General features: G+C 44.3%; 1 protein-coding gene across 9 annotated transcripts in view; it reads left to right on the top strand.

The window, feature by feature from the left end:
- The window catches only part of TSPAN9 (tetraspanin 9), an 828,427-nt gene that overhangs the window by 128,266 nt on the left and 685,690 nt on the right, over positions 1-14,471 (top strand). For 6 of the 9 annotated variants that reach the window (XM_085652565.1, XM_085652568.1, XM_085652562.1 and 3 more), the window contains exon 2: positions 5,812-5,853. The exons of the other annotated variants lie outside the window; for them this stretch is intronic. The gene's annotated coding sequence lies outside the window, so the exon portion shown is untranslated. The remainder of the gene's footprint in view (positions 1-5,811; positions 5,854-14,471) is intronic. 9 annotated transcript variants of the gene reach the window in all.

The raw sequence follows: 14,471 nt of genomic DNA, 5'->3' as shown, positions 1-14,471 counted from the left end.
CAATAAATGACGAACAGCCATGTTTTAAAATGACTTGGTGTTAAGGGTTTGCTGTTTCTAAGCGCTGTAAACTGCCATTTTTACTGTCCCCTCATTTCATTGCATCAACGCGTCTGCACCCTCTATCAGTCCGCACGTTTACACGAGAGCTCAAGCGGAACGTTCTCTTTTTAAGACAGAACCTTCACCAGCAACAGACAGTTTAACTCGATTTTCAAGTTTTTTTAGTCATAGGAGTCGAATCACAAAATAAAGAAACATGAAACAAACACTACCACAGGAACCAAATAGGACAAACGGGCAGGATGAGATCTGAGCGCTCTCGACCAGTTATAAGTGGCCTGCAGCAAAGTCGGCATCTGTGAAACTACTAGGGGCAAACCTTTCCACCCCAGTGACGTCTTGCAGCGCGGCATTCGTCTCTAGAGGTGTATGCTGCTCTCAGTCTCATATTTGCTTCATGACATGATTAAAGTAGAGTTCGAAACAGGCTGCAGGGAGCTACAACAGAAACACTGGTCTCGAGCACACCAAACGCAGCGTCCTTTTCGGATTCGGGGGCGTGTTTTGCTGTTGTCTCCTCCTTGAGACTTCTCGCAAAAAACACGCCCCCCGATCCGAAAAGGACGGGGCCTAATCAGAGTGACTGACCTCTTCTCCAGTGGCTGGCCAGCATTTACGAGGCCAGCCAATGGAGAACAGGGGAGAAGAGGGGCTGTTCAAGCCCCTCTTCTCCAAGTCATTAAATCTCCGACTTCCGGTTCTGCCTTTCGGCAGACCGGTAGTCCTCGACCTAAAAAGGGGGGTTTCTGGACCAACACCTACTTTTTTTTGCCAAATTTGGTGTAAATCCGTTGAGCAGTTTGGGCTGAATCAATGTCTAAATTTCACATGGAATTAACAGGGGAAATGCACGTTATTTGCCCCCCCCCCTTTCTTTTTCTCATCCCCCGCTTGACGGTTCAACCCAAAACTTACCATGCACAAGATTCACATGGCACTTTTTGGGCTAATTTTCGTGAAGATTCGGCAAACAGCGCCAAAGATATAGGCAAGTCAAAAAGCGCTTTTCCTATGGAAACTATATCCTAACTATAACTACCTACTGGTGATAGCCAGTAGGTAATATATATTATATATATATATATATGTGTTCACTAGGTAAAACAAAGGCTAAAGTGGCGGAATAGTTAGGTATGGTAAGACTCTCACCTAACATTTAAAAAAACTTGGAAATTTACTGAAAAAACAATAGTTAAAGTGATGTTATACTGAAGTCATTATAACTCGCAACCCTGCCATTCACAGTGATGCATCTATGATTTCATAGAACGTGTGCTCAGTGATGTATTACGTGAAGTCATAAGCAGTGCATAGCAAGTGCACGAGTTATAGTTACTTTAGTTCACTTTAATTGGTGAATTGGAGTGGGGTTTTTTTTTAAAAACATTGTTACAAATGTTCACCTAACTATAATGTCACTTTCACCTTTGTTTTTTTCAGTCATTTTCAAAGTCATTGTAAAGTAAGAGCTTCTTCGCGTACGTAACAATATTGTTACTTTAACCTTCATTTTTTTTCAGTGAGTTTCTTGGATGTTTCTTAATGTAAAGTAATATTTTACTAAACTGTCGAGCCTGCACCCAACCCCACATGGGTGATCGCACCAGCCGCACACCTTGGGTTGGCGTGGGGCTGGCCTCAGGGTCTGCGCCTAACTGCTTGAGGCAGACGACCATCCTGCCACGCCTGGCCTTTGACGATGCGCTGTGTGGGTTAGCCAAGGGGCCAACTGCCCGTGCACGGCCAACCCACCACAGGCACTCATGTCACCTTGTTTTCTAAAATATTTTTCAGATCCGGCAGGGCTCTTGTAGGAGTCAGCACGTGCCCCTGTAGTCCTGCAGGTTCCACACGAGTAAGGGGGCCATGCTTTAAACTTTGGGCTTGGGCAAGGACCACCGGGACCCCCTGCTATCCCCCACAACACCCCCTTATACTGTATACTTTTTAAAAAAAAAATCAGAACACAGGGACTGAGTTTCCTTGTCCTGTAATGGCCTCCACAACATCTTGCATACCCAAATGTCCAGATATGATAAAAAATCATCTCATGTTACCCTACAAGGAAGGGGCAAGGGCCAGAGTTATAGGAAATAAACCATGTTGGAAAATGCAATCTGCAACACTCCAACTTTTTACCAAATGACTGCATATACATATACATGACTAAAAGGTAATCATGCTCTATATGATTAGAACAAGCAATCTAGGAAATTAAAATTAGTGCTTGGTGTTTCATTTGGCAGTGAAACACGGGATTGGCAAGCATCAAATCTATCTTGGCCAAATACATAGTTTAACGTATAGAAATTTTACAAGAATACAAAAACATTAATTACAGATGAAAGCTAGAGCCCGCTCCATCATTGCTGCAGGACCCACGCTAGCTTCTGTGCATAAGAATGCTTTGCAGGATTTATACAACGCAGTCATATATAAAGTAGTTCAGACACATGTTTGCAAAATACTTCTGTATTGCCAGAGGGCCAGATATACTAACTTTCTGGTCACAATTAGTGGCTCTACTTTTTTCAAGTAGAAACTCATTTTGTGAACTGACCTATGTACTGTAAGGTTGGTTCGTAAAAAGAGCCATAATGGGTCGCAATTTTCGTCTCTCACCGATTGGTCATGATCCCAGGGCTAATGGGCTGCTAGGTTCAGCTGGCCACCATCCCCGTGATTGCTTTTTAATAAAAAATCTGTATTTTTTTTTTAAGTAGCCCATTGTCCGTAGAAAAATGAAAATATGGGGCTCATTTTTGTTGTTTTCTTTCACGTCTTTTTGTGATGATTCAGAAAGTTGGCAGTAAAATGTGTGCTCCAATTCGAAAAAGAAATGAATCCAAATGGAACCCCTTCTTTTTGCACAGCAATTTAGGAGTAGATAATTTATCACTAGTCTGTGATTGAAATTGCAATCACAAGACATTGGTATATAGGGTATCGAATCAGTGTTTGGAAAGGACGCCCACAACACCCCTTGGAAATAGTGATTTGTAGAGCATTTCTAAACCCATTTTTGTAGTCGTTAAAAGTTAACCGACTTTTCATTGGTCAGGGAGCTTTACACCAATGGAATCGGTAAATACAGTGATGCTGCATGGATGAAATTGTTTACACCAAACAATGGATGTGCTTTTTTAATGGCTGTGACATTGCGCTGAGAATGAACTCTTGACTTTTTTTTCCCCATATAAGGGGACTGCGTGTTGTTGCTCATCTCTGGGAGCAGAGTGGCACCACCTGGCATTGAGTGGCACTTTTATAGACTGAACTGCGAGGCTAACAGGATTGCCAGCTGCTGCCAGGCCATTTTCTAAATTTCTATTGAAAGCATATGCACTAAGATAGAATTTTGTTTTTTTTAATTCCGAAGTCTAAAGTGGCAGCAATCTGCGTGAATAAAAAGCTTAAATGAGAAGAAGGAACAAGTGCATATTTGACTAGGAGCGTCCTGGTGCGTCCTGGCATGCTGATGTCCTTGAACAGTTCTAGAGCTCCTCTTTTTGTTTTGATGCTCATCACAGAAAAATATGATTCTTACTGGGCCAATTGGTATAAATTAATGTAACCTGAAGACATAGTTTAAAAACACAGGAATAATGAAAAAATAAAAACTGAATAGAAACAAATTGACAGTTATTTATTGGCCCAGCAGCCCTGGGCCCAAAGTGCCCTTCTTTTCAAGCAGGTGTGCAAATGTGATCAGGCAGGTGCCATCACTTCCAGTGAAAGTGGATTGGGCCAGAGCTCCATGGTGCACTCCATGGAAGGCAGAAGCGAAGTGTGACTGACAGCTGAAGAGACCAATGGGCGGACTCAGTATGTATGTAGCATGTATTTTTAGTTATGATTTGTTATTCATATATGAGCCTTGAAAGAACGCCTAAGCCTGTCTCGATGCCACTCTTCAGGAGTTTGACCTCGAGCTCCTGGTCAGAGAAATATAGAGGCGGGCTGATTGTATCCATCCGCGGACTTGGCGACGTGGTAAAAGAGCGCCCCATGAGGAGTGGGCTTCCTTGTGTATGGAGCAGCATGAACGAGATGCTGCGGTGCCAACGATGGGCCAAGAGTGGCAGGGCTGTAAGCTGGTGTTTTCTTTACCTCTGCTTACCTTGGCTTTGGACTCGCAACTCCAAAGGTCTGTTGGGGTAAGATCTGTGGCACACAACCCCTCTCTTGCCGGCACCGTGGCACCGTAGCACGTGTATGCATGATTTGTGAATGAGTCTTCAATGTAAAACCCCACTGTGCACATTCTTGTTTTCGGAATACAAATAAATAATTTTTCACCAGGCCGGTGTTGTAGATAAAAGGGCTCCGAATACAAACATGCGTTCATGCCAAGGAAAGGCACTGGGCGGTGCAGGCTGCCACGCTTAGTATCCGCGGAGCCAGGCTGTGCCAGTGCCGAGGGTAACCTCAGCCTAGGGTGACCAGACGTCCCTGTTTTCCCAGGACGGTCCCTGTTTTTGGAGAAGTGTCCCCGTGTCCCGTCACTTTTCTCCAAGTGACTCAAATGTCCCTGTTTTCAAACAGTGTCCAGGTTAAACACAGAAATGTCCCTGTTTTTCATTGTTCCAGTTGAGCATGCACGCGCATGCTCTCTTTGCACTGTTTACGGCATGTGTCGTCACTGAGGTGAGAACTGTAGTAAGAAGGGAAATCCTTTGAAGAGAGACAATTTACACGCAGCACCACCTACGTCATCGTGGCAGCCAAAGTTTCTACTTTGGATAAAACAATATTTCTTCATCCTGTAGCTTGTATTCATAGTCATACAAACTTTTCAGTAGCCCTTATGCATACCGTGCAAGGATTAATGCATTGCTCATTGCATGTTTTATTCATAACCAATTGATGCATGCTCTGTGTTCTCCATATCAAAGCTATGACTTGACCTTTTGACTGACCTTTCAGATCACGGCAAAATGTTTAGCTGGAAAGGACTTAAAGGAGTAGTATTAACGCCTGTGGGAGAGGCGAGCAGCGCTGCTCGAGCTTTTTGCTCAGGTCTTCACACTATTGCACTATGAGATGATACCAATGGCTAGAGTGCACTATACATACCCCAGTAAGGTAACATGACATCCCAGCAGTGACCACGCAATGTGGGAGGACTGTGTGGTCGGCCAGCCTTTGCAACCCTTAAGACCCTAAGGCAGTAATACCTAGAGAATAGTGGTTTTTTTTACATTGGTCCATGGCTGCCATTTGGCAATTTAGCATTCCGCGGTTTACCTCCCATGCTTTTCTGTCATGAGCAACTAAGCAACATTGGTGAGTTGTACTTTACGTGGTGCTGACGCGCAGCTATAGAAACGAGCATTGATAAAGCTAGTAAATCTGGCGTTTGCTAGCCTGTGATGTTTTATTGATTTTTGGCAAATATATGCTATAGTCCTTAAAAGTGTAAATGTAATAAAAAGTACTAATGCTGCTGTGTAAAGGAGAGAGGTGTCAATAAAAGACCGCGGATTTGTTGTCTGTAATGCTTCATCTCAGTCTGTGGAGGGAGCTGTCATTGTAGTCCTTTTTCTATGTCTATGACAGCTGTCAAATATTCCTACTTTTTGTCGATGGTTACTGCAAACCGTAGTCCTACTTCTATGTCTATGACCTGTCCCCGTTTTTTGTTTTGAGAATCTGGTCACCCTAACTCAGCCGATATTTCGCATTCCTGCGCGTGAATCCTTTCTGCCACCGTTGCTGATGCCAGGCTTCTTTTCTTCTTTCTTTTAGGGCCAAGCGTTCTCTAGCCTTCAGCCACGCGGACAGCAGGAGGTAAGAAGGCCCACTTGATTGCGTGTTATTGCGTCGGTATTTGTGTGCAGCAAACTGGTCCTTCAGGACATGAGACACAGTGTGAGGGTTACTTACCAGGAGTCGATAAACTGTTAAAGAACATTCTAGGTTTATGTTGCCCGATTATTGAAAGATCGTTTTGTTGCGTGCACTTTACAAAACCATTCATCCTTTTTTTCTCATAGTATGTGTTTCTGGCTGATCTGGCAGACTTCTTAAAATCTATATTTGCGTATGCCACATTATTTATGGCCACACGGATGATTCAGGGCATCCTGCAAAAAGAGCCATTGATGGATGGAATGCTGATCGAAGTGAAACATTCACCCCAGTACAAAGATTTGGGCCTAAATCCATCGGTTTTTTTTGCACACACCATGCCAATCCTGTTTGGACCCAGTCATATGCAAATCAGACTTGACCCTGCTCCCCATGGGAACAGTCCAGCCCGAACTGCCAGGCCACGCCCTCCCTGACCGGAAACAAGCATCTTGGGACCGGTTTCGGGGTATCAGTGTGATGTTTCCCTTCTAACGACACATTTGTTGGCATGGCTCGGGCATGTCTGCCTGGTAGCCTCCGCTCAGCTTGAGTGAATGATGATGTGTCCTGGCCTGCGAGTGCTGCTGAGAGGATGTGTTGATGCATGCAATGATGGTGTGTGTACTCTAGGGGGAGCTTTGCAGTTAGACAGTAAAAGGAATGTCGAAGCCCTAACTAGAATGTGGAGATACAAGCTTGATATTGTCGCCTTTGAGCTCGCCCCTCATCCATTCATCTGAAGACCTTTCCTGCAGCTCGGACATATTGTATTTGGAGGCTGCTGTGTTCATAGGCCTGCAGTGTTAATGAATAACTGCTCTTGCGTGGCTGGGAAATCTTTCTTTAGTGCCCGTGGCAAATTCTAGAGGTAAAGCGAAGCAGTAAAACCAATGATGCGCTTTGTCCCGCGTCATTACACAATACCATGAACCCGAAATAAAAAGGTATATGTATTCTCCGTCCTCAGTACATAGCATGGTGCTCCCTATCAAATTATTTTGAGGAATATCTTTCAAGTATGAATTCCAAGTGACACTCGACGATTGAATCTCGAAGGATTCCCTGCCACCTGCTCTCACTTTAGAAAAAGTGCTGCAGGAAGTGGAGTTGCCGTTGATTTATCTTGCCAGGACTTTAGGACCAAATACCTGAAAATAGAGTATTAAAGGGCACAGGAAAGCAATGACTTCTTTTCCAAAAAATGATGACAAGTCTTCCTGCTCGGAGTGTCTAAAACCTCATTCAGAGGCAAACAAGAGGTGTAATTTCCCAGTGCAATTTCTTTCTTCAAATATTTTGTTGCTGTGTAACGAATTATACACTTTGTAATTATAAAGAAATATGTGATCAAAATATATACAAATAAATGTTTCTGAGCAATTTATAATTTCTCTAACATACTCTCTACGGCTATAGGTTGGAATGGGGAGGTGGTGTTTTGATAGGTTACAAATAGATGGGTTCCCCAAACCCAGTGCGTATGAAGCCTGAGCTTGCTTATTTGGCAACGTGCAAGGTACTCATCTGAGTTCTTGCTAAAAACTCCTGTGTCATTGACTACCAGGGCAGGGAGGTTTGCATTCCCTAAAATCTGCTATCCCAGGACTGCACTTCACAGCAGGAATCCTGCCCTCGGTGAAATTACACGTCGTTGATTGGCACCTTCAAGCAAAGTTACAGAGAAGGCAGAGTCAGAAATAATCTATTTGTCAAATGTATACAAGTGTTAGTTAACAGAAGTAAGGACTGTAGTTCTTGAAGGTCTCCCAGTTCTGTTTTGGGACTGACCAATGTTGTCCCTGTAATTGACCCACTTAAATGTCTGAATTGTACTTTGAATTGAATAAAGTCTATTTCAGGTATACATTGACCAGCATATTAATTGTATTTCTCTATCTTTGCTTAGGGGTGGCTCTTCTGCTAAGCCGGAGGAGCATCGCCCCACAGGGAAAAATAAAATGATAATAACAATGTTAAAATTCAAAAACCCCTCCCCCCACCTCACCACGACTGCCAGGTAGCAGCCGCTAATGATCTTTGCCGATGTTTAGTTAAAATCCTTTTGACAAGGGAGCAAATCTGGCTAGTTGCTTAACTTTACCTTACTCTGGCGACCTGAATTTTAGTCCCTGCTTTGACACTTCTCTCTACAAAGTGTGAATTTGAACAAATCAAATGATCTTCTTGTGCCTCAAACTGTAAATGTGTAAACCATAATTTGTAGGGTGGCTTCCACCTCTGCTTCGGAGGCTACACTCTCCATTCCTATTATTCTAGTTTCTGTAATCCAGGCTCACAGGGAGTCGATACACCAGATCTTGTAGGAAATTCCTCTCGTATTTCAAATAAACAAGATACAATAATTTCATTTATATTCATAAGATGTGTCATATCCCACCAGCTTGCAAACACATCAAATAATAAAGCGGTGAGTTTATTATTGAGTATATTTTGCATCTCAGTTCAGAAAGAACACTGTTTTTGTGATTGCAGTGTAGTTTTATTTAGACCTATCTATTGAATGGGTGTGATGGCAAATTCCTGTTCTGTGAAGCATGTGCTTATATCAAACCATAAGACACAATGTGGTGCCAAAGACAGCTGGTAATGGAAAAATGATGTGTATCCCAAGTACGTCACTCCTACCATATTTGCCATATTTTTCCACTGGGATGAGGAGAAGGCTCAGATGAACAATAGACTATTTCTTTGTGGGCGCATCCCACAGTTTTGTTACACACTGGTAGTGTGCAGCTGTTGATATTGCTGGCTTGTCCATCTACTTTACGCTCAGTGGTCTCCATCTGTACCACGCAGCACAAACCACAGAGCAGCGCAAGTATTGACAAATGCACAAGAAAGACAAACGACAGACCAAGGTCCAGCTCAACCAATCCACATGTACAATCAGTAACGCGGTGGCGCAACACACTTCCTGCACCCGTCGTCCAAAGGAGCGAATCACAGTCACAATTTTTTTTAAAAAGGTGGAAGGTGCACTCGTTGCCAAGTTAGACACGTGAGCAATAGTTACAAAAATGCTTCTTTTATTAAGTCCGTCCTTCAAAACCGGCACACAGCCAAATCGTTTCGTTCCCAGTAGTGCCAAGAAGAGAACTTCGTCAGGGCTCTTAAGTATATGACCAATCGGTGAAGGTAAGTTAGATGCTTGAACAGATAACGTGCTAAAGGGCACAGTACGCCTTTTGAAAATACACGCAAACGGCAACGAAGAATAATATCCTTGGACAAAGGGCACAATAAACCAGGATTGAAAAAGGAACCTTTGCTGGTTATTATGCCGCTTTTTGACATCCTTCCTTGGAGAGTACCAGTTAGGATTTACTAATATACCAGTGGCGTCTTGCACGTATTATTTTCAAGACCGTTTTTTAGAGACTTTGTTCAATGAAGTGAGATACTTACCTACTTCAATCCTGGTTTATTGTGCTCTTTGATACGAGACGGCATTATCCAAGAGAACCGCTCGTCCGTACATGTGTGCCTTAAGGGCTTTACAAAACTGAAAGTACATGCATGTATCTCTATGGGGAGTTCCACAACAAAAGCCATGTAAAGGAACGGATTTTACCAATAATCCACATTAGTACAGAGAAGGAGAGGGGTGGCAGAACACAGGAAAGCGTGAGGCTTGAGGAGCTGGAAGTTCTTAGCTAAAATGCTGGGAACTGAGTATACTTTTTCCAATAAACCAGCTCAGTTCCTTAAACTTTACAACCTTTCCAACTGCACCCAATGCAAGGGGCACATGAAATTTGTACTCAAGTTAGACTTGTAACAATAAATGAGGCGCCACTTTCTGGGCTCTCAAGCTCATTGGTGTCTCATTGGTGTGATTATGGATATAGCACATGGCTACTTGAAGGAGGCGTCCTTTCTTAAGGCAATAAAGAATCAAACGAACCGGATCTTGCATAAAATTCTTTCATAATCTTAGTGTCTGCTACAAGCCCTCACACGTGTTCAGTTAGCCCCATTGTGAAAAAGACTCTACTAGGAGTGCAGAGAAAAGCTGCAAAGACATAAGCCAGATGAGCTTGTCTTAGGCAAAAACAGAGATCAAAACCACAAGTGTCCAAAAAGCAATAAAGCTTGGGGAAACTCATTGGGATGTGGACTTTTTCAAAGTAGGTAAAACAGGGTAGTCGGAAGTGAAGATAATTGTGAAGGCCCTATCTAACTTAACCATGACAGAGTAGCTGTGTACAGTGGGCTGCGAATAAATGAGTCTTTCAGTCTAGCCTTTTATTCCAGCCCTGTGCCCCCAGAGTGCACTGTTAGGCCTTAGGCTGCACACAGCGGGCTGTGGGTATGCGGCATCCCCTCCAGCCATGTCCTACATCCACTCTGTATTGGTTACTTACAGACTGCCATTGACCATTCACAGTGGCTTGAAGGGACTGCCGTGGACCGTTCACAGTGGTTTGAAGGGACTGCTGTTGACCGTTCACAGTGGCTTGAAGAGACTGCTGTTGAACATTCACAGTGATTTGAAGGGACTGCCGTTGACCATTCACAGTGATTTGAAGGGACTGCCGTGGACCATTCACAGTGGCTTGAAGGGACTGCCGTTGACCATTCACATGGCTTGAATGGACTGCCGTTGACCATTCCCAGTGGCTTGAAGGGACTGCCGTTGACCATTCCCAGTGGCTTGAAGGAACTGCCGTTGGCCATTCACAGTGGCTTGAATGGACTGCCGTTGACCATTCCCAGCGGCTTGAATGGACTGCCGTTGACCATTCCCAGTGGCTTGAAGGGACTGCCGTTGGCCATTCACACTGGCTTGAAGGGACTGCCGTGGACCGTTCACAGTGGCTTGAAAGAACTGCCGTTGACCATTCCCAGTGGCTTGAAGGAACTGCCGTTGGCCATTCACAGTGGCTTGAATGGACTACCGTTGACCATTCCCAGTGGCTTGAAGGGACTACCGTTGACCATTCACATGGCTTGAAGGGACTACCGTAGACCATTCACATAGCTTGAATGGACTGCCGTTGGCCATTCACAGTAGCTTCAGGGGACTGCCGTTGGCCATTCACAGTGGCTTGAAGGAACTGCTGTTGACCATTCACATGGCTTGAATGGACTGCTGTTGACCATTCACAGTGATTTGAAGGGACTGCCGTTGGCTATTCACAGTAGCTTCAGGGGACTGCCGTTGGCCATTCACAGTGTCTTGAAGGGACTGCCGTGGACCGTTCACAGTGGCTTGAAGGAACTGTCGTGGACCATTCACAGTGGCATGAAGGGACTGCCGTTGGCCATTCACAGCGGTATGAAGGGACTGCCGTTGGCCATTCACAGTAGCTTCACGGGACTGCCGTTAACCATTCACAGTGGCTTGAATGGACTGCCGTTGGCCATTCACAGTAGCTTCAGGGGACTGCCGTTGACCATTTCCAGTGGCTTGAATGGACTGCCGTTGACCATTCACAGTGCTTTGAAGGGACTGCCGTTGGCCATTAAAAGTGGCTTGAAGGAACTGCCGTTGGCCATTCACAGTGGCTTGAAGGGACTGCCGTTGGCCATTCACAGTGGCTTGAAGGGTCTGCCGTTGGCCATTCCCATGGCTTGAATGGACTGCCGTTGGCCATTCACAGTAGCTTCAGGGGACTGCCTTTGGCCATTCACAGTGGCTTGAAGGGACATCCGTTGACCATTCATTCTCAGTGGCTCTTGAGTGCAGTCATTCTGCCCTTCATGGCCATTTAAGTAGTGTGGATTTTCTCTCTCTATATATATATTTTTTTGCATTTCTCATAAGAGCTATGCAATTCCAGATGACTCTCATAATGATTTCGTAGAGATCTGTATTCCACAAGGGAACATAATGTTCAGTAATACAGTTTCTCTAATGCACTATTTACAGTTACAATGGTAAGTTCATTGAAATACATATAAAAGCCATCTAAGGCGTCAAAACCTAAGTAACAAAAACATTCAAATAAAGGCATTGCATCCTCTCCATTTTCTGAACATGTCATGTCACTTCGCTTGGAGGGTGAAACTCTGAGTAGGGTCATCCTCGCATTCCTCAAGAGAAGCTGGTAAGAGAAGGGCACCCCCACTCGTCTCAACCAGTTGGGAAGATAACCAAGCAACAGCAAATTATATGCATCCCTTCCTCGGCTCACTGGATGAAACGGAGCTGTAAACCATGGGGCTCTTGTGTTTGCTTGGAGGGAAATTAAAAGGCAGTGTTGCGTATGTGGGAATTATTTTGGTGTTGTGAGTGGTGTTAATAACCTAACTTTGGTTAGTGGCCTGAGGTGAAAATTGAAATGAAGGAGTGAGGGATAGAAGGTAAAAGCTGTTTCCTCATATATTACCGTGACTGGTTGGAATTGTGTGGGTTACGAATGCCTGACTGGAAAGTATTTTGCAAATGGCCATGCCAAGAATTGCATTTGCACCCCAAGTTAGAAATGTAAACAGTAACTGTCTTCATCGCTCAAGCATATTGTGGAAGGTGGAAGATGGGTGGGGATCCACAATGCAGACAGGGGAAATGTCTACCCCCTGCATGCATTGCGCTTTTTTGTTTACCCTTCACACAAATGTGCCAGACCCATACCTCAGTTCACCCCTCTGCACGTGCCACATCCCCTGGCACGTCCATGAGCACAAATGTGTGCAGGAGCAGATGTTTCTGTGCAGCTGTAACTGTTTTATGTGTTTTTAGAATGTTTGATGGACAATTGTCCAAATAAACTTGTTTTCTACGTACTTACCTGTGCAACTAAATTTGCACAATGAATAATTCCTTTGGCGGACTAATGCGTGGTCTAAGTGCGTATTTCCCCCTTTTCGCGAGTGCAAATGAGTAAAAAAAAGTAACTTGGGCCCTACCAACTATCCCCTGAGATGTTTCCACTTTGGACCTTTTCTATATACATAAAACCAATTGCCAGGCGTTCCCCTTCACTACACAGCTTTAATATCATAGGTTTGATAGTACGACATGGTGCATTGCGTGGCTCGTCTGAACATAAACCATTTATGTTCAAAGTAATGATTGTTTTTGAAAAGAATGCTTTATAAAAGGAACTCTTCTCTCAATTTGCATGCAAAACAAAACAGTATTTTATTATGTTTACACAGAACACAATGCATAATAAATAGTGAGCAGTTTCTTGGAGACAATATGTTTAAACAGTTTTGAATATTTACTTGCTACAGTGCAGTGGGTATAGAAGCCTTGTGCTTGCCCAAACCGCATCTTATTCCGCACTCCCTGTACCCTCATATTTTACACTAATATACATTTTAATGTATTTGCATTTTAATCTAAATGCAGCCGTGAGCGCGGAGTGTTGTCAGGATTGATCCTGTTTCCACTGTCAGGTGGCAGTGGTGATGACGCCGATGCGCCGTGTTATTTGCTTCAATAAGAGCAACTCTTTGTTGTCTTGGATGTGACTGGCTTTGAGAGCTTCATACTTGGGGAGGGTTCATTTATTCAATTTAATTCATGTTCAATAATCCAGTGGCATCTCCCAAAAGGTCCTGCTTCTCTTGGCTTATTATATGAGCGAAGTAAAATAGGACACGGCTATTCCCCATGACACTTTAATTCAGATACACAGTGGCACTTGTCATGGATACATTTCTGCACCGCAGTTGAAGTTCTCCACCCTTTTTATTTGTAACTGCATGCATTTTATTTCATAACCCCTCCCTGGGGACGAGTCTCCCCCGTACCCCCCTTTGCCCCCTGCTCCCAAAACTGCATCCCTATCCCCAATAATCATTATAGTGACGACATGATATGGAGCATAGAAAGGCCGCAGTTTATTAAACATGATTCTTGCATCCCAAAACTTTCGGTTGGTCATTCATAAACATCATGTTACTTTCGCAACGTGCATTGTCCTCTCATTTGTTGTTCCTTCTCTGACAGCACTGTCCTTGTTCGAGTTGCCCCTTCCCGATTCCTCCTGGGGGAGTCATGTGCTTGGTCAGGGTTCGGCCAACCCTTTTTGAACTCCCCCCCCTCTCACCCCCCCACCCCCCCTCCCCCCCCCACCGCCCGCTTGCCATCTCCTTCCCCGATTGGGTGGCTAGCGGTTGGCTTTGGGGGGCGACCAATCTGGTGCGCCACCATTTTCGTGGGCTTGCGGCAGGAGGCGTTTTCCATGGGCCCTTAGGGGGTCCGGCTTCGCATCCCCGGCCCGTGCTTCAACTTCGTGGTCGTCGCTGGTCTGAAATTCGTCAGATAGATGAGAGAGAGGAGGACCAAGGGAAGAATAGAAGAAATCTGAGGTAGAAAGAGGACAACGACACAGTATGGAGGGAGAGAGACGGAGATGACAAAGGCACAAGTGAAAGGAAGAGAGATATGATGGCATATCTTGCAACCGCTGATTTAAAAAAAAATTATGTGAGAATTCTCCATTTTGCTTGTGGTTCTTTTTTGCTCTTCATACACATACTGTCGCCAAATGCATTTAATTGCGAAGTTAGAATGCACACATCTTTTCTCTAATCTAGGGTTGTATTAAAAGAGGACCGACGTACCCCCTCTCTCCCAG

This window comes from Triturus cristatus, chromosome 4_1 (genome assembly GCF_964204655.1).
Source record: "Triturus cristatus chromosome 4_1, aTriCri1.1, whole genome shotgun sequence".
In the NCBI taxonomy this organism is placed as follows: domain Eukaryota; kingdom Metazoa; phylum Chordata; class Amphibia; order Caudata; family Salamandridae; genus Triturus; species Triturus cristatus.
The sequence above is the reverse complement of the archived record's forward strand: the minus strand, read 5'-3'. Positions and strand labels throughout refer to the sequence as shown.